At 45.4% G+C, this 21,237-nt stretch overlaps 2 protein-coding genes across 10 annotated transcripts in view; one reads left to right on the top strand and one right to left on the bottom strand.

Moving 5' to 3' along the window:
• The window catches only part of LOC141091155 (apolipoprotein L3-like), an 80,319-nt gene extending 75,141 nt beyond the window's left edge, over positions 1-5,178 (bottom strand). The window contains exon 1 of the mRNA XM_073576558.1: positions 5,044-5,178. The gene's annotated coding sequence lies outside the window, so the exon portion shown is untranslated. The remainder of the gene's footprint in view (positions 1-5,043) is intronic.
• The window catches only part of LOC141091154 (uncharacterized), a 258,846-nt gene that overhangs the window by 29,309 nt on the left and 208,300 nt on the right, over positions 1-21,237 (top strand). For 7 of the 9 annotated variants that reach the window (XR_012232438.1, XR_012232439.1, XR_012232437.1 and 4 more), the window contains exon 3: positions 20,312-20,442. The exons of 1 other annotated variant lie outside the window; for it this stretch is intronic. The gene's annotated coding sequence lies outside the window, so the exon portion shown is untranslated. Of the gene's footprint in view, positions 1-5,469; positions 5,512-20,311; positions 20,443-21,237 lie in introns of all 9 variants that reach the window. One more of the 9 variants, XM_073576555.1, reaches the window with a different exon arrangement.

Here is a 21,237-nt window from a genome sequence, read left to right as displayed (position 1 = left end):
AGTAAATCCATATAGAATAGGTAGATATATACATGTCACTGACAAATACATGTCCCACACACACTACTAATTGTATGTAATTAATAAGATTATTTTTTGGGGAAAAATGTCGTGGGCTCCCGCGCAAATTTCCAATCCAGAGAGGGAAAGCCAGTGACTGGGGGCCGGTGTTTATAGCCTAGGAAGGGCTTAATACCCATAGATCTCCCCAGGCTATGAATATCAGCCTGCAGCTGTATAGTGTGTCCATAATTTCATGGTGCACTTTTGGCACCTTTTCTCTGGTCCAATCATATCAGATCTGATCATGAGGAGAGATAATAAGAAGCAATCAAACAACACAAACTCATTTAAGCTCTTGCTGAGCCCCCCAGACAGATTAACCCCTGATAAACTCGCTGGCAGGGTCCTCTCTCCTTCTGTACTTGTGTGTCCCTTGTCTTACACATGTTTATTGTACCTCTCTATATTTCCCCTTTTCACATGTAAAGCGCCATGGAATAAATGGCACTATATAAATGTATAATAATAAACTGAACTCTGATTCATACACTGCCAGGTTTGTGACATCATGCAACCACAAGCTATCGTTTGGATGTGTGTAGGGCAGCAATTGGAGCCCACATCGAACTGCACTGAATAGTTAAGAAACTGGGAAAGTTTTTCTTTTATTTGGAGCAAATTTCACATTTTTATCGTCTTTTGTTGCTTTCCAGCGACTGGTGAAAAGTGCACCATGACTTTACGGACACACTGTATTTAGCGTTTACTGGCTATTAAAATAGGTGTGTTCCCAAAATGACGTGGGGTCCCCTTATAATTAATAGCTAGAAAAGACTATGCAGACAGCTGAGGGCTGATATTTATAACCTAGGAAGGGATCATGGATATTTACCCACCCCGGCTACAAACACCAGCTCTCAGCCGCCCCAGAAATGGCGCATCTGTAAGATGTGCCAATTCTGACACTTAGCCTCTCTCTTCCCACTGCCCTGTAGTGGTGGCATATGGGATAATAGTTTGGGGTTGATGTCACCTTTGTGTTGTAAGGTCACATCAAGCCCGGTTTACTAATGGAGAGGTGTCAATAAGATACCTATCCATTACTAATCCTATAGTTGTTACAGGTTCAATAAAAATGCAGCCAGAATAAAGTCTTTTAGTGAAATAAAACACTAAACAGTTTTTCATCTTCATTATCCAGCTAATCCATGTGACTCCCTTGTTCTCCTGTAATAAATTAAAAAAAATACAACAATATATCATACCTGTCCGTCGTTCTGTCCCACACAGTAATCCATATTGGGAAAATACAGTTTGCAACTAGGAGCGGTGCTAAGATGTGACCGCCCCGACTGCAACTACTGGTGAATGAATGAGATGATGCCAGCGCAGCTTCAGAGTCTACCGCTGACGTCAGAGTCGCTCCCCCCCCGCCGGCCTGAACTGCGATGAACTCTGGAGCATGAGAAAATGCCAGTTCATTCTCCCATGCTCCTGAGTTCAGCGCGAGTCAGGCCGGCAGGGAAGGCAGACTTAGTGACTTCACCGCTAGTCTCTGAGGCTGCGCCGGCGGCATCTCCTCAATCCCCAGTAGTTTGTAGCCAGGCCAGCAGCATCTTAGCAAATTGTATTTTCCCCAGATATGGATTACTGCATCACTATCTGTGTATTCTTAGTGTGAGATCAGTTGCCCAAAGTCAATTAACCCTTTAAAAACATCAGTTACTTATTCTAATGGGTGAAAATTGGCTGTTTGCCCACTTTGATGCCAATTCTGATGCCCAGAACCCATTTGGGCCAGGCTGGAGAGACCTGCTTTTGATGAGGGTCTCCCTGTTCTATATGTCTGCATTGTGAGATCAGTGGCCCAAAGTCATTTAACTCTTTCTTCAACTCTCTTTGGTGTCCACTTTAGTAACCTAATTAGTAAGGCTGAAAAAAGACATTAGTCCATCCAGTTCAGCCTATAAAATTCTGTCAGAATAAATCCCCAGATCTACGTCCTTCTAAAGAACCTAACAATATCTGTAAGATACAATATTGTTACACTCCAGGAAGACATCCAGGCCTCTCTTGAACCCTTCGACTGAGTTCACCATCACCACCTCCTCAGGCAGGGAATTCCAGATTCTCACTGCCCTAACAGTAAAGAATCCTCTTCTTTGTTGGTGGAAAAACCTTTTCTCCTCCAGACGCAGAGAATGCCCCCTTGTGACCGTCACCTTCCTTGGTATAAACAGATCCTATTAACTAGGATCCCTAAGTCCTTCTCCATGTCAGATTTACCCAGTGGTTTCCCGTTCAGTGTGTAATGGTGATATTGATTCCTTCTTCCCATGTGTATAACCTTACATTTATCATTGTTAAACTGCATCTGCCACCTTTCGGCCCAAATTCCCAACTTATCCAGATCCATCTGTAGCAGAATACTATATTCTCTTGTATTGACTTGCTTTACATAGTTTTGTATCATCTGCAAATATCGATATTTTACTATGCAAACCTTCTACCAGATCGTTAATAAATATTTTGAAGAGAATAGGTCCCAACACCGACCCCTGCGGTACCCCACTGGTCACAGCGACCCAGTTAGAGAATATACCATTTATAGCCACCCTCTGCTTTCTATCACTAAGCCAGTTACCCATTTACACACATTTTCCCCCAGACCCAGCATTCTCATTTTGTGAACCAACCTCTTGTGTGGCACGGTATCAAACGCTTTGGAAAAATCAAGATATACCACATCCAATGACTCACCTTGGTCCAGTCTATAGCTCACCACTTCATAAAAACTGATTAGATTGGTTTGACAGGAGCGATTCCTTATAAACCCATGCTGATATGGCGTTAAACAGTTATTCTCATTGAGATAATCCAGAATAACATCCCTCAGAAACCCTTCAAATATTTTACCAACAATAGAGGTTAGACTTACTGGCCTATAACTTCCAGGTTCACTTTTAGAGCCCTTTTTGAATATTGGTACCAGAAGGGAGGTAAGAAAATTTCTAAAACAATCCACAGGGAGGAGATTGGAACAAAGCAAAGTTCTCTAAAATGCATGCTCGCAAACGCCAGAAGCCTGACAAACAAGATGTAAGAACTACAAGCAGAAATATCTACAGGTAACTATGACATAGTGGGAATAACTGAGACATGGTTAGATGAAAGCTATGACTGGGCAGTTAACTTACAGGGTTACAGTCTGTTTAGAAAGGATCGTAAAAAACGGAGAGGAGGAGGGCTTTGTCTTTATGTAAAGTCTTGTCTAAAGTCCACTTTAAGGGAAGATATTAGCTAAGGGAATGAGGATGTCGAGTCCATACGGGTCGAAATACATGGAGGTAAAAATAGTAACAAAATTCTGTTTGGGGTCTGTTAGAAACCCCCAAATATAACAGACATCATGGAAAGTTTACTACTAAGGCAGATAGATGAAGCTGCAACCCATAATGAGGTCCTTGTTATGGGGGACTTTAACTACCCGGATATTAACTGGGAAACAAAGACCTGCAAAACCCATAAAGGCAACAGGTTTCTGCTAATAGCTAAGAATAATTATCTTTCACAATTGGTGCAGAATCCAACCAGAGGAGCAGCACTTTTAGACCTAATACTATCTAACAGACCTGACAGAATAACAAATCTGCAGGTTGTTGGGCATCTAGGAAATAGCGACCACAATAATGTACAGTTACAATTGGGGGACTTGTCAGGAAGTCACAAAAACACTGAACTTTAGGAAGGCAAAGTTTGTCCTGCTTAGAGATGCCCTTAATCTGGTTGACTGGGACAATGTCCTCAGAAATAAGAATACAGAAAATAAATGGGAAATGTTTAACAACATCCTAAATAGGCACTGTAAGCGGTCTATACTTTGATGAATAAAAGGACAAGAAATAGGAAAAACCTAATGTGGCTAACAAAGAGGTAAAAGGGGCAATTAACAGTAAAAAGAAAGCATTTAAACTACCAAAGCAGGATGGCACCATTGAAGCTCTAAAAATCTATAAGGAGAAAACTTCTTTATCTAAAAAAATAATTAAAGCTGCCAAAAAAGAAACAGAGAAGCACATTGCTAAGGAGAGTAATACTAATCCCAAGCTGTTCTTCAACTATATCAATAGTAAAAGAATCAAAAGTGAAAATGTAGGCCCATTAAAAAAATTGTGAGGGAAAGTATGGTTGTAGATGATGAGGAAAAAGCTAATATATTAAAACACCTTCTTCTCCACGGTATTCACGGTGGAAAATGAAATGCTAGGTGAAATGCTGAGAGACAAAGAAAACCCTATATTAAGGGTCACCAATCTAACCCAAGAAGAGGTGCGAAACCAGCAAAATAAGAATAAAATAGATAAATCTCCGGGTCCGGATGGCATACACCCACGAGTACTAAGAGAACTAAGTAATGTAATAGACAAACCATTATTTCTTATATTTAGAGACTCTCTAGCGACGGGGTCTGTTAATGCTCATTTTTGTGCTAGTTTTAATAGTTTTTGTAGCTGTATTTAAGTGTATTCACATCAGGGCACCTCGCTGCATTGTATGTTATTATTGTGATGCTTGCTTTTTGTTGTTAAACCTATAAAAAACAGAAAAGAAAAAATTGCTGAATAAGAAACTTGACGAATAAGAAACAACTTCAGCCTCGTGTCATCTGTGTGCCATCAGTGTTTTTCCGTTATGGCAAAATAAAAAAATTACAAAGCTTCTCCTATACTTTGCAATGTTAAACCTGTATATCACACTGATAAAACACAGATACCATCCGTGTGTTCTACGGGTTTTACACGGACCCATAGACTTGTATTGTGCCTTGTCATCTGTGCTGCTAGTAAAGAAAACTGTGAGAATTATTTGACTATTACAAATGCAATAATCTGTATAGCGACCACTATTCCACGATATCTCATTACAGTATCCATGTGTGAGTTCAGTATTTTAGAATTTGGGATATCATTTTTGTGCACAGATTATTAACATGTATTGATTGCAGTATAAGAAGTATATGGATGTAAATTGTATACTCACCAAGATCTATCAGTGCAGCCAGAAACAAAACTGAAATGTAAGTGAAAGTGAAAGATTCCTTTTAAGAACTGAACTCCCCCACTGTGTGTCATAGCCTGGGCTTGGCTCACTGACCTCATATATAAACAATGCCGCCCCAGTGATCACCCCTAGATATAAGCTATTCAGCAATACACCCTTCAGGTCACTCTGTGCTGCAGAAGGCTGATGCCTGATGTGAACTTACCCTATGACTGAGAGGCGGCAGCTGCTGGGAGCAATAAAGGTCATTTACTCCGGGTTGCTGCTTCCTATACGGAAGCATTGGAACAATAACCCCATATCTGCAGGGTGATAGCATTTCAGGACCTGACAAGTTCCATATAATGGCATATGAATATCATAAATGTAAAACATTAATTTGTTATTTCCTACATGCCTCTGCAGGTCTGCAGGGAAAATGTGGGATCTGCAGTACAGGACACATAGGTGAGTAGGTGGACAGGAGTGCTGTTGGCTCTGGTCCCATTACCTTTGAGGCACTGGGTCAAATGATGCCATTGATGTCAACATATGGCATACAGTAATGTATTGATGCTGGATAGTGTAACAGTGGTGCATGGGTGTACCCAGGATCAAAACTAGGGAAGGGGGCAAGCCATGGTCGTTCAGGTTGTACAATTTTAGAACGAAAAGGGTAAATGAAACTGCTCCATTACAGTAAATTAAGCCCCATACCTGTATATACATCATCACCAGCCTCAGCCCACTAAGCCCAGCACCTGTATATACATAATCACCAGCCTCAGCCCACTAAGCCCAGCACCTGTTTATACATCATCCCCAGCCCACTGAGCCCAGCACCACCAGTATATATCATCACCAGCTCCAGCCCACTGAGCCCAGCACCACCTGCATATATCATCACCAGCCCCAGCCCATTGAGCCCAGCACCACCTGTAAATATATCATCACCAGGTCCAGCCCCAGCCCACTGAGCCCAGCACCACCTATATATATATATATATATATATATATATATATATATATATATATATATATATATATATATATATATATACTGTATATCATCACCAGGTCCAGCCCACTGAGCTCAGCACCACCTGTATATACATCAGCCCAGCCAGCCCCTGTATATACATCAGCTACAGCCAGCCCCTGTATATACATCGGCTACAGCCAGCCCCTGTATATACATCAGCTACAGCCAGCCCCTGTATATACATCAGCCACAGCCAGCCCCGAGCCCCTGTATACGCATCAGTCACAGTCAGCCCCCAACCCCTATATACCCATCAGTCACAGTCAGCCCCCAGCCCCTATATACCCATCAGTCACAGTCAGCCCCCAGCCCCTATATACCCATCAGTCACAGTCAGCCCCCAGCCCCTATATACCCATCAGTCACAGTCAGCCCCCAGCCCCTATATACCCATCAGTCACAGTCAGCCCCCAGCCCCTATATACCCATCAGTCACAGCCAGCCCCCAGCCCCTTTATACACATCAGTCACAGCCAGCCCCCAGCCCCTGTATAGACATCAGTCACAGCCAGCCCCCAGCCCCTGCATACTCATCAGCCACAGCCAGCCCCTGTATATACATCAGCCCAGCCAGCACTCACTCACCCAGACCTGGCGTGACGTCACTGACTGAATAGAATAACAGCGATTGCCTTAGGAGCGCGCGGATGCTAGGAGCCCTTCCGGATGCCTGATACGTTCAGTGGCGTGCTGCATCCAGGGGTGGGAGACGGGGAGAGCAGAGCACTCTCTCTCTGCCCACAAAGAACGTCCTGACGTTCAACGTCAGGCGTTTTTAACCCCTATGTTCAGGGCACCCGGCCACTGACTCACTGATGCGAGCGCGCACACCTGTAAATCCGCTGTGCCTGAAGATTTAAAGGGCCAGCGGCAGGAAAAACAGGTGGCCTCATCATGATAAGTGCGCGCCCCTGCTTCTAAGGGGAAAGCTGCCCCCACCCCACGGTGGGTACGCCCATGCAGTGGTGCCTGAAAAACAAATCAGGAGGAAGATGCAAAATATATACTATGTTGTGGTCTGTGAGTTTTGGTTTGATTTTAGGTCTGTATTTATATTGTTCCTGGTGGTCATGAATTATGAAGTTAAGCCAAGGTCCAAGGGTTCTGGCCTCAGGTCTCATTCATTTAGTGATAATAATCTGAGATCTGATTTGTATATTTAGATGGGCTGATTCATTTAAGGGTCTGCTCTAAGTACTGAATTAATTAAGGGGTCTCTTTGGGGTTCTGAATTAATATAGCCGTCTAGTCTGGAGTTTTTGTTTCTTTGACAATGAACTCTAGTGCTGAAGTCTGACCTGGGGTTTGAATTAATGTTGGGTTCTGATCTGGGGTCTGGTTAATTTTAAGGTTTGGTCTGATGTTTGTATTCATTTACTGATGAGGCCTGAGGTCTGAATTTGTTTGGGAGTCTGATCTAGGATTTAATGACTCCACTACCTCCATCCTACATTTTCTTCTTATGTGGTTGATAGTGTGAGGCAGTGACAGGTATTATATGCGAGGGTCACTGTGTCCCCCCAGGATGCGCATAGAAGCGTATTAAGACCGCTGGAGTGCATTGCAGTCACAGATATTGCTGTGATTGTTGCGCAAAATTAAAGTAAGTTTTGTCTTGGGCAAGCTATTTGCCCAGGGAAGATTTAAGAAAACCTGGCATGGACTTTTATTTTTGGCGTGATCTACAGGATGGCAGTAGGGCAGGTCGCTCCCTCCAGACCGGGACTTACAGATTCCATTTAAAAACCCTGCAGCAAAGGTTTGGGTGCATCAGTTTTGGTTTGCAAACTTGCAGAGCAGGTGGCTCTGCAAAGCTCAGCCTGTGTGAAGGTGACACGGAGACAAAAGGCCTGGCACCCCTCAGCATGACACGGCGGTGCAGTCACCCACGGTCTTGTTTCCCGGCTGTGATCCGGAGGATACCTTTTATGTTCCAGTTGTAAGTTTCTTTGGACATTAAAAGACATTTGCTTTGAACTTTTCTGTGGTCACTGCCTGTGTATCACATTGCACCAACCCTGCCGCAATACAATAGTTTGTGTTTTATATCCAGTTTGATCTTGGTTTTGGGAGTAGCACATCAGAAAAACCTGAAGAGAATAAGAGCACACCAAAGCTGATGGCAGAACAGAGAGAGAAAGTCTCTGTTGAACCTGTGCACCCACCCATGTTTCTACTTCTCACCATGTTATTAGAAGTAGAAGAGAAGGTTGAACTATGGCTACTGGTTCTGGCTGACATGTTCAAAAAAACAGAAATTTGGGATCTACCAGGTAAGGGAAGCATTAAGATACTGAGGGACGCCCTCCCCTGCTATTGGTTAAATAGCGTATATTTATCTAGCGGTTGTGCGACTGGCACAAAGCCTGCTCACATACACAAACATCACTATTTACCAGTAATTTCTCTGAGTCTGCTGTTGCAGTGTCATAAAGGTGATATAACAAAAAAATTACTCTATTGGTTAAATAAATAGCAAATATTTATCTAGCAGTTGTGCAACTGGTGCAAAGCCTGTAGAGATACTCAAACTTCACTACTTACCAGAAATTTTTCTTAGTCAGCTGTTGCCGTGTGTCATAAAGTTGATGTAACAAAAAATACTCTGCTATATTTTTCATAACACATTCAATATGGGAAAGGGTGACATTAAGGTATGTGGATGTGGTGGTGCCTGCCAAGGCCATGTGACAGATCAGAAGGTGACTTTATTTCATTCTAGCTTCCTGTCAAAATTCCTTCTGCGCGCTACACCACTGTTGAATGCAGACAAGTGCGAGGATGTTGTGGGTTGGATCGCAGGCAAAGGTTCCAGTGTGTTGACAAGAAGCACCACCAAGTCTTCCACACGGTCCAGTCTCAGTAGCCAAGAGGCTGAACCTCACAATCCTCAACTTGGTCCTCCTTCCTTCCCCCTTCAAGAGTCCCAGGAGACATATCATCCCAATACTGTTTACATTTCCTTGTAATGATTCTGGCCTATCACCATGCACCATTGAAGAGGGTCATGACGAAGTGGAGTGCAGTGATGCACAAACATTTGAGCACCCACGGCCAGAAGAAAGTCACGTTGTGATTGGTCAATTCATGTCTGAAGAGGTGGAGCATAATCATGATGCACAGTTGAGATCAGGTCAGCCTAAAATCACAACTCAGAAGGAAGATCAGATTGATGAATTGGAAGTCAACGTGGTCAATGACGAGGCCATTGATCCAATCTGGCAAGGTGGCACTCATAGCGAGCACAGCAGTGCAGAGAGGGATGGATCTGTAGCACGAAAACAGGCAAGAAGAGGTAGTGGTTTGATCAGAGAGAGAACTCGGTCAACTGTTCCACAGAGCCCCCCCACTCTGCTAGATAAGAGGCCATGGGTGCATTTTTCCCCTGTATGGCAGTTTTTTGTGAAAGTCCTTCAGACAAAACAACTGCAATCTGCAGCACCTGCCATAACAAGCTGAGAAGAGGCGAGAACACTGCCAGCCTGTGCACCACCAGCATGCAGAAGCAAATGGCAGCCAAGCACCCCAGTAGGTGCGTGGAATGCCTGGGTACAAAATCTGTGTCTGAGGGTGAAACCACTATCCTTTCCCCTGTGTTATGGCCTTTCCAATCTGTCCAGGAATGCTGCGCTGATGCCTTTTGCTCACAACCTGTGGTTGTGTAGGGCAGGGTTTCCCAACTCCAGTCCTCAAGGCACACCAACAGATCATGTTTTCAGGATTTCCTTAGTATTGCTCAGGTGATATTTGCTTCGCCTGTGCAATACAAAGGAAATCCTGAAAACATGATCTGTTGGTGTGCCTTGAGGACTGGAGTTGGGAAACCCTGGTGTAGGGAGATGGACCGGGCCAGTGGTACCTCTCTCGTGTCGGGGCCGGAACTATTGGGACTGTCACCACTGTTGCCGAGGGGAGAGCTTTCTGACCCGGACAGACCTTTGCACTCAACTGGGGGGGGGGTCAGACTTAAAAGGGAACGTGCGCGCCAGTGCAGGGCTCTTGGCGGTAAGACAGCGTGCGCAGCAGGAGAAGGTTGATTCACTCTCCGCAGAGAAACGCCAGAGTACAATACCATGCTGCAGATTACCAGCCGACGCGCAGACTGACTGTGAGCAACTTGTGACGGTGTACTCACTCACCACTAATACAGAGAAGACATCCCGTGCCGTACCGCTGAATGTTCCTGGCGCGTGACTTCGTTCTGACCGGGTAGAACAAGCAGAGCCAGGTAGAATAGTCCTGGACCCCGCCTCTGAAACCAGTCATTCCACAGCAGCACCACCGACCACTCCTCAACTTGTGCATCGACCCGAGACGGTGAGGCTGCACCTAGGAGAACCAGGATACGCCGTGGCTGTCAGGGGACAGTGGCTCACCTTCCTACAGGACCAGGCCAGAGGCTTCACGTGTCACTTGCGGCGCCACTGTGGGATTCCAAGTCTTCACCATCCGAAAACATTAGACTGATAAGTTAACCTATTATATGAACTTTTATTCCCCTTCTGTTATTCTGAGCCTTATCCTCTATACTTCTTACACTCTCCCTGCGTGGAGTGTCCCCTGTGATTAACCTGTTAACTCTTGCTCTGCCTCCTGCTCGTCACTGCATCACGCATTCCTGCTATATCTAACAGTTGCACAGACACAACATTCAGCAACCACGTCTAGTTCGTTGTTCCAGTGCAGCATTCAGTTGTCCCTGCCCGAGACATATCACAGGAAGCAGAAATATCCACCCACCCACAGGCCCAAACGCTAAACAAACACATTGCAATATTGCTAGCCCTGGAAATGTTGCCATTTCAGCTTGTGGGTACTGAGTCTTTCCGTGACCTCTTGGTGGTGGCAGCCCTACAGTAATCGATTCCCAGCAGCCACTATTTTTCTCTGTGTGCCGTCCCCGCCTTACAGAAACACGTGTTACACAATATCAGCCATGCTCTGGCCAACACAGTCACAGCGAAGGTTCTCATAACCAAAGACACGTGGGCAAGTTCTTGTGGACAGGGATGATACATTTCCCTGATGGCACACTGGGTTAACCTGGTGGAGTCTGAGACAGGGACATCACACATCTTATCCACACCAAGAATAGCGGACCCAACTTCCATTAGTGTTTCAGTCTCCTCGTATGCCAGTTCCTGTCTCTCCTCCTCATCCTCAGCTGAACTAGCCTCCTCATCACTCCCCAGCTGGGAGCTCTGCAGCACTGTGTTGGCGAAGCATTAGCACGCTCTGCTGAAGCTTATCTGTTTATTGTGATAAAGATCACAATGCAGCAGAGCTGTTGAAAGGGATAAAAGACCAGACCGATCAGTGGCTCTCTCCGCTGAACCTCCAACCAGGTCTTGCTGTGTGCGATAATAGGTGTAACATGGTGGTGGCTTTAAAGCTCTGGAAGCTGGAATGGAGCGCCCTCAGCCAGGGCAGTGGGGTACTCGGTACCGGGCCACTTTCTTAAAGGAACTTCTTCTCCTGTGAGAGCCATCTTCACTCGAGTGAAGGACCTCTCCAGTTCCTCATTCCATTCAAATGTAGGACTCTAATTCCTGGCTTTCTTGGGCTGGCCCACCAGAAGATTTTGCATAGGGGTGGCTATCTCAGTGAAGCCTTTGATGAACCTTCGGTAGTAGCCTACCAACCCGAGGAATTGACGTACCTCATGGAGGATGCTGGGCTTCTGCCAGTCCCGGATAACAGTGACTTTGTCAGGATCCGGTGCCACACCTTCTGTACTCACTACATGACCGAGGTACTGTACCTTGGGCTTCAGGAGGTGGCATTTGGATGGCTTCACTTTCAGGCCAAAGTTGGACAAGGCTTCAGACACCTCAGCCAGGTGCTTCAGATGGTCTTCATAAGTCTTGGAGAAAACAATGACATCATCAAGGTATAACAGGACTGTGTCAAAGTTCTTGTGTCCAAGACAACACTCCATTAACCGCTGAAATGTCTCAGGGGCGGTGCAGAGCCCGAATGGCATGTAGTTGAACTCGCAGAGACCCATTGGTGTAGTAAACGCTGTTTTCTCCTTGTCTGCCTCTGCCACGTGAACCTGCCAATACCCACTAGTGAGATCTAAGGTGGAAAAATAGTTAGCAGTTTTAAGTGCGGCTAATGACTCCTCAATTCTGGGTAATGGGAAGGCATCCTTATGTGTAATGCTGTTAATTTTTCGGTAATCAACACACATTCTCATGGTACCATCTTTCTTTTTCACAAAGACTATTTGAGCTGCCCAGGGGCTACAACTGTCTCTGATCACCCCAGCCTCCTTCATTTCCCGCAACATACTTTTGGCACATTGATATTGTGTTGGGGGTATAGGCCGCTACCTTTCTTTAATGGGTGGATTATCTCCAGTGGGGATATGGTGTTGAACCCCTTTTGCCTTCCCAAAGTCTAGAGGGTGTTTACTGATTACCCGCTCATACTCCTGAGTCACTCGGTAAACCCCACTCTTTTGGTATGAAGGGGTGGAGTCAGTTCCCTCCTGCAGCTGCTGCCACCACTCCTCCAGCTGCTTTACAGAGCCATTGTCCTCCACCTGGTCGGATGAGACCAAGGGCTCTGCTGCCCATATTGCATTGTTACTGACAGTAAGCAGCTTAGCAACTGTGGCATACCGAGGTATTGTGGCCTCTTCCTCCCCACAATTCAAGAGGCGTACAGGTACTCTCCCTTTGCGAACATCAACTACCCCTCTGGCTGTCAGGACAGTGGGCCGGCTATCAGAGTACACTGGCTCTACCAATGCTTGGTAATCTTTTCCTCTGAGGCCGATGGCTGCCCGACACCAAATTAACATTTCACATCTGGGGGGTATCGCAATGGGGAAAGAATCACTCAATCTGACGCTGCCAATTTCTTCGCCAGACAGTTCTACCTGCTGTCTTTGCATCAGGGCCTTGATCTCCTTCAACAGGACTCGTTGTTCATTGGAACCAGCAGTCTCGGCTACCTGTTGCATCAAAACAATAACGTCGGCAAGACAATTTTCAATCACATTAGTACCTAGGGTCATCATTGGGTTACATTCTCGTCGATCAATGTCTACAACTATCAGACCTTGAGATTTTAACTCTACTCGCCCCACTTTAATAGTAATCTCTTTACATCCTACTTGCGGCAAAGACTAACCATTACTGGCAACTACTGTCAGTTCATCACTTGGGCCGCGAGTAAGTTCAGAGTCAGCCCAATACCGCTTGTAAAGGATATATGGCATAATCGTCACCTGAGAGCCAGTGTCCAGCAAAGCATTCATGGGGATGCCGTCAATCACCACTGGGAGGACCGGTCGCCCTCCAACATACTTGGCTCGCCAGTTCTTTGGGCCTTGTGGTCCTACTCCTGGGGGTTGTCCCTCTGCCCCAGGGTGGCAGAATCTTGCAATGTGGCCTGCCTTGCAGCAGCGACGACAGATGGGACATCCGTCCTGGTCATAGTGATCGTTGTCTCTCCCTCGGTGTGGCGGGATCCTCTTCTTCCATAGCGACGGGACATCCTCTCGACTGGAGGCCAGCTGGATCTTCTCCTTTGATGACACCGGCAGGGACTGCACAGTTTTGGCAAGTGCAGCCATATTTTTGGTCAGCTCTTGGACCTGAAGGCGCAGTTCTGTAGATGGATCATTATCCAGAGTCTGTGCATCAGCCTCCACAGGGCTGGGAGGGCAAGATGCTGCTTCTTTGTGGTATGTGATCGCTGGGCGCCTAGGGGGCGCTGGACGGCTGACATTTGGTTCATGCAGCACCCGAATAGCCCTGTCTTTGAAGTCTGCAAAGTCTAGGTCAGGGTTTTGTAGGGCTATGATGCGCAGCTGTGCTCGGTGGGTACTGTATAGGAGTCCCTCAATAAATTGCTCCTTTAACAGTCTGTCTCCATCTTTCACACTGTCTGGGTCAATCTGCTTTATGGCTCGCTGCGCTTCCTGTAGGTTAAGAGCATAGTCCCGTATACTGTCCTGCGCTCTCTGCTTACACCCAAAGAATCTCATTTTTATTTCAGCTGCAGTCGGATGTCAAAGGTGCTTCTTAGCTTAAGCCCCCGTTACACACTGCGATATCGCTGTAAAGTCACCGATTTTGTGACGTTACAGCGATATTGCTAGCGACATCGCTGTGTCTGATACTTACCTCCGACCGGCTCCCCCGCTGGTTAACGCTGATCGCGCGAGAAGCTGCTGGACCATTCCTCGTCGTCCACTTCCTGCGGCACTTCCTGCTGTGACGATGAGCGACGCGTGGAGCCGGGCGGGAGGACGCAGGATCGCCGCGTCTGACAGGTAAGTAGCGATCCCCGTCCCCTGCGATGTCGCTGGTGAGATCTGCCTGAGTGGCAGCTCACTAGCGACCACCTAGCGATTCACCAGCGATCCTGACCGCGTCATATCGCTGGTCGGGATCGCTGGTGAGTCGCTAGGTGTAACGGTACTCTTAGCCAGAATCTTTTTAACAGTCTCTTTATCAGTGTCCTGCCAGGCTTTTACTTCCCTCTGTGCTGCACCAGTTAGCTGCCCAATAAGGATGTTCACTTTCCGGCTTTCAGACAGAGGATACACCTCAAACAGACTGCACAGTCTCTCGTTAAATTCACTCAGGGTATGTGACTCCCATCAATCTGACAATAATGACCTTTCTTAAAGATTGGCCATCAATATAAAAGTGCTGGACATCCCCTTTCCCCCTTTAACTGTTATCGCTACCGCTATAAAAACTGATAGAAAGTCAGTAAATCCCTCACTTATCATTATCTGCTCCTAATGTTACGTAGCCTCATTCTATATAGTAAAGTCACAACAAGATATAGAGATGGAAAATATTATTTATTTTAGGAATATTCTGTAATGAATGTAATATATGACGATATCATAGTCTGGGGCTGCGGCTGTTATCAGCATCACTGCACATGACGGAGTCAGCGACTCTATGAAGAGATGAGGAATCTGTGGATCATTATGGAAATGATCTGTAACTTCTGCAGATTTCTGTAAAGAGAAGACACCAAGTTATTACATCCCATCAGTAGATTCCTAACAAAAAGTAACTAAATCTGAGCTGGAGACTAAAAGAAAGAAAGTCTAATATCTACTTACATGAAGTGCAGGTCATTCTGATCTAATTCCTCAATGTTCTCCAGACTTGGATCTTCCGTCTACAAAATGGAAAAAATAACAATTATTTCTATGTTACATGTAATATACATATCATGGGGCGGAGGGAGAAGTAATGGTAAATAACTTACCATCTGGTGTTTAGATGATTTCCCTGATCATAGCCCTTCACGCTTGGTGAGATGTTGACCAAAGCTGATGTTAAACTAACGAAAGACCAGAAATGCAGGAAAAATAAGTGATTTTTTTTTTTTTTACAGCCTTCAAATGATCGTAGTGTTAATGTATGTACGGCTCCCTTACCTGGGCTGGAATTCAGTATGGTCTCTTCCACTGTCTGCACCATGAACCTGGTGCTTCATTGGAAGCAGTAGGTGCGGCACAGGGGGCAGTGGGGGGTGGAGCCGAGCCATCTAGAAATACAGCTCTGATGGAAGCTGTGGTCACATGGAAGGACTGTGACCTGCTCTCCGATCTCATATTCGGTCATACAGATGGTGCATGACTCTGCCTCCTCCTGTGGTGATATATCCCTTGTTGGGAGGTTTGCAATTTGCAGTGCTCTCCTGCCATTCCGAGCCTGTTGTCTCCCTGGCATAGGTTGATTTTGTGCAGCTGGCTCCACCTGTGGCAGTGGTGGTGTCATTCTAACCCATCCCTGCAGCTGACGCTGCATGTTAAATAGACGTTCCTGCAGCTCATGCAGGATGTATAGACGATCAAAATGGCTACGGCCTACAGGATATCTGTTTGTAGCTGGAACCTCCCTGGGTCTGCGGCTGGGTGGGGCGGGATATTGCCGCCGGAATTCAAATTCAGGGCTGGCTGCAGATCCACTTGCTTGATGGCCATCATCCCTGCTGCTCTCTCCTGATGTTCTGGAGGACTCCGCAGGGACTGGTCTTAGGGGAGAGCGGCTTCTTTCTCTTCTCTCTTCTTCTCTCCTACGCCTTGGAGGATCTCGGGCCCGTCTCCCTGTCCTCTCAGTGACAGCATTGCTGTCTCTCTGACGTCCATAACTGGTAGAAGGTCTTCCCTGATCTCTTTGATGAGACCTCAACCTGTGGACAATTATGGCCTGACCTATAAAGAAATGAGAATTTATCAGAATTATTCCCAATTTTAGCAAACACTTTTGGACTATAGTGATGGGTCCATCTGCTGCTGTGGTGTTTAGGGAAAGGGGAATCCTAGAACGAATTGCCTTTATTTTGTACTTGGTAAACCTAAACTGTCCTGATATGTGGTTCATCATACCCCAGGTAGAATGCCTCCCAAGAATGCCCCATAGGGTGGGAATATTGTCTGTCTCCCCCAAATATCACTTACCTTGATTTTCTGGTCGGTGCAGCCATGCCTCATTGTCGGCAATCAGCTGACGCAGCTCTCGGGCGCTCATGACTGAATTACCTGAAACTGGCTGATAGAATATTGGAGGACTAAGCTCTCCGGTGGCACCGGTGTTATTGTGCTCTGATCAAAGATCAAAAAGTAGCAATGGAAGTAATCACCAGATGTGTAACACAAACTAGTTTGCTCTTCCACAACCAACGTGAAGTGTCAGCAAAAGCATCAACTCTACAAATGGCGCTGATGTCACAGTGCTCAGACATTACATACCCTCAGCACATTCCATGATGCCATTATGACATCACAATTGAGCGTGACCCCCTAATCCTGAGCATAGCATTGTGACATCAGAGCAGCCGGCCGCCATGTTTGCTGCCAACTGGTGAATGAGGCAGAGAATGGGGAATGGAAATATCCCATCTGTTTTATTATAATAGAAATGTATATAAATCTGTCTTGGAAAAGATTTCAGAATCCGTTTTCTCCATGTTTGTAAATAGTAGATTTTTTGCTTTGGTCGATATTCTATACAGATTATATCTGGTATAAGTTATCCTCTGCTGTAAACTATAAGGCTATGATCGCACACGATTTGTCAGCGTTTTTTAATTCGTTTTTAGCACATTTTCAGCTGCATTTTACAGCACCAGCAAAGTCTGTGAGATTTCAGGATTCTCATGCACACAGCTTGGTTTCTTGGCCTCAGTATTTTATACAATACCTTGGGTTTTGCAGGATGCAGCATGTCACTTTCAGTGTTTTTTCAGCCTTTTTCTGATACGCAGGTATCAGTTTTTACTACATTTTTTTGTGTCAAAACCCGATGAAGTAAAATCAGATTTTTTTTTATCCACTAAACTTTATCAACATTCACAAGAGACAAATATACCATGATAAAAATGGAGGAAAAACGCCCCAAACACACAACTAAAACTAAGCAAAACCTGTGAACATAGCTTCAGAATGTAATGTTTGTCTTTATCACTTCTTGTTGCGGGTGATACATTTTTGCTAAACAATACACATCTCAGCTGCTGCCTATCAGACTGTCAGGGAAATGATTAGGTTATATAAATAAGTGAAAATAAATATTAATAAAAGGAAAAAATACAAATGCCGTCAAAAAGAATTAAAAGGACACCGTAGCTTTAATTTTCTGTGCCACCAGGGCCATCCTACATGACATACACTGATTTTCCCTGGGTGTCATGTGGCCCTATAATAATGTGTCCATATCACTCAGTTACCCCAAATCCAAAAAGTTATTACAACAGTACCTGACTGGTAATTCTTCCTACCTGCAGACCCCTGTGGACACCTCGGGTGGGCTGGTCAGTGAGGCACCAGCAAAGTGCAGATTTAACAGTAAGAGTTGGTGAAATTTCCCTCCTAAAGATCTTGACTGATTTATCTTCTTAACCCCTTCTTGATATGGAGATTTCACATTATTTCAGTTTCAGGTTCATTTCCCCTAATTCCAAGAGCCAAAACTTTTATTTTTCCGTCACTATAGCCATGTGAGGGACTTGATTTTTTGCCGGACGACTTGCACTTTTCAATGACACCATTCATTCTATCACATAGTGACCTGGAGAACGGTAACGAAAATTCAAGGGCGTTAATGCAAAAAAAAGTGCAATTCCACAATTGTTGTTTGTTTGTTTTATTAACCATGTACACTCTATGGTAAAACTGACCAGGAAATCTGATTCTCCAGGTCAGTACGAGTACGCAGATGTCAAACATCTTCAGTTTTTAATTATTATTTAAATAGTGAAAAAATGTAAAAAACAAATTAGCTTTTGTTGCATTTTCCAGAATGCGTAATGTTTTCATTTTTCGGACTATGGGGCTGTGTGAGGAATTGTTTTTTGCGCCTTGAGCTGATGTTTTTATTGTACCATTTTGGGGTAGATACGATGTATTAATGTCTCCTTATTGCATTTCATTGCAAAAATGTAATTTAGGCGTTTTTGATTTCTTTTCTCGTTACTCCGTATACCGACTGGATTAATTTACTTTATATTTTGATAGATCGGACCTTTACAAACACAGTGATGCCAAATATGTGTATTTTTTAAATTATTTTATTTTTAATGGGGCATAGTGTTGGTCACTCACCCACAAAGCACTCCATGGTTCAACATTGTGAAGATCTAGAGTTGTGGGTGTTATTAATCACCTAGGCAGGTTAAAGATGCAACAAGTTTTATTTGTATCCATACAAGCATTTCAGTAAGTCCAGGTAGATGACCCCACTCTAATGCCCCCAGTCCATGGGATCAGCAACAAGTCAGTAAAAATAGTCCATGGGATAATTCCTAGGGGAATATAGATCTCATGACCGAAGCCCGAGAAAACTTAGTTCCAAGATCGATAGTCCATTCATAGCTTCCAGGAGCGGCCTTAACTCTGCTCCTTTCGCTTCAGATACCCAGACACAACTGCACTCCCCCATCAAGTCTCTCACCTCTACTCCCAACCCTCTAACGAATGTACATTGAATTCACAGCCAGTGAAGTCTCCGGCCAGTCTGGAGTGGTGCGAACCCTAGTGCCCCCCCTGCCGAGAGAAAGAAAGGCACATATTCCCCCACCAGATAAGGTCATTGCATGTACATACAACATAAATTGAGGTAACTAGTCATCTGTGCCGGGAAAGTATTTCAGTTCCTCACAAGCACCACCCTACATCTCCTCCCTTGTCTGTCTACCACCCTACCCGTGCCCTCCATTTTGCTAATGACCTGAGATTGACATGCTCAATAATCATAATCTCCCACTCCTGTGTCCAAAACTTCTCACGTGATGCACAAATTTTTTGGAATGCACTACCCAGGATAATTTGTGAGGATACCCAATACCCACAGTTTTAAGCATGTCCTTAAACGCATTTCTTCAGACTGGCTGTGAAGGATGATGTACAGTTCTCTCCACTCCTGAAATGTGCCCCCATCCTGGCATCCCCCAAGGCCATAAAAAGCCATGCAGTGTTTATCTTTAATTAAAAAGCTAGGAACAGGCCCTTTGAAGCGTTTGACACAAAGGTGCAAAATCCCCTGCAAGCTACAGACAAATTGAAGTCTTTTGTCCGACTTGAAACACATGGATATGCTTTGTCATACAACAAATAACAGCAAGGCTATGAGGTATTGAATCTGGAAAATGCAATATCTGAGACTAGCCGAGCACATTATCCAAATCGGTGTTCCTTTCCCCATGCACCCATGTTACTTAGCCACTAGTAGCACTCTAGACTACTGAATTATAAAGCTTAGCCACCCGGAATTACATGCGGGAGGCATATTTTGTACTTTATGTGCAGATAAAATCCAGCCAAATCCAGTGGCACTGCTGCCATTCCATTCAGAGCTTCGGGCAGAAATTTGTGGGTCATTCCGGTTCTGGACTGGAAATCATACTCTCAGAGATGGGAGGAGAGAGCCTGCACAAGCCCAGGGGTGGGCGCTGAGTGTGGGAGAAGCTAAGTGGGCAGCATGGTGGCTCCGTGGTTAGCACTGCAACGCTGGAGTCCTGGGTTCAATTCCCGCGAAGGACAACATCTGCAAGGATTTTTTATGTTCTCCGTGAGTTAGCGTGGGTTTCCTCTGGGTATTCCGGTTTCCTCCCACATAGACATACTGATAGGGAATTTAGAGTGTGAGCCCCATCAGGGACAGCGATGATAATGTGTCCAACTGTAATGCGCTGCGGAATATGTTAGCGCTATATAAAAATAAATAATATTTATTATTATTATAGCTCTTCACTTGGAGCTCAGTTTTTCTTCTGGCTGGAGGACCCGTTATCAGACAGATCCAGGAAAGCCTGTAACTAAGATTTGGACCTGTGATCCGTCAGCGCCTCCCTGTGGTCACATGCTACATAACACGGTAATTGCAACCTATCTAGACCTTATCCTTTGTACTACACCCCTGACTGCATAATTGTATATTGTTCTGTAAATATATGCTTGTATATTTCTAGTCCGCCTTCTAGGCGATTAAATATAAAATTAATCTTGGGCTGCCCTTTCCATGAATCCCCACAACCTCACACTCGGCTGGTTATTTATACGCTGCCGGGTTGGTTCCTACGGGCGCATGACACTTCACGCGTCCTGCGTCCCCTTTCTTTATCACTGGGGATGCAGGCTGTGCGCAGTATGCGTTTGGCGGTGTATGCGTCTTTTTGACGGTGCGCCGAGCGCAACCAAATTGCAACAGGTTGCGTTTGGCGCTGGTCGGCGCACCGTCAAAAGGACGCATGCGCCGCCAAACGCATACTGCGCATGGCCTGCGTCTCCAGTGAAAAAGATAGGGGACGCAGGACGCATGCAGCGTCATGCGCCGGTAGGCGGAGCTACCAGAGGAGGCGCGGCAGGGGCGGAGCTTAGCCGCGGCCGTGCGCAGGTCATCGCTGCGCCCTGAAACGCTAATGTGAAACCACCCTAAGCTTGCTGTCGGACGGGGCTTATTTCAAATGAGAATCTGGTGGCAGAATACCGTATTGTTTTAGTGAGGAACTCTGGCATTGATGGCCAGGAGGTTTATATATCCCCAGCCTGGACTGATGATATATATCACCTCTCACTGGGAGCGCCTCACTTACTAGTACCATATACTGGAAGCCTTTCCGGCGACTATTTGCCCTCAGTGCAGTTCCCTGACTGGGGCAAGTGGTTGCTC

Source organism: Dendrobates tinctorius, unplaced genomic scaffold (genome assembly GCF_039654945.1).
Source record: "Dendrobates tinctorius isolate UK_male_01 unplaced genomic scaffold, ASM3965494v1 ptg000049l, whole genome shotgun sequence".
NCBI lineage: Eukaryota > Metazoa > Chordata > Amphibia > Anura > Dendrobatidae > Dendrobates > Dendrobates tinctorius.
Note: the sequence above shows the minus strand (reverse complement) of the source record. Positions and strands in the feature narration are given on the sequence as shown.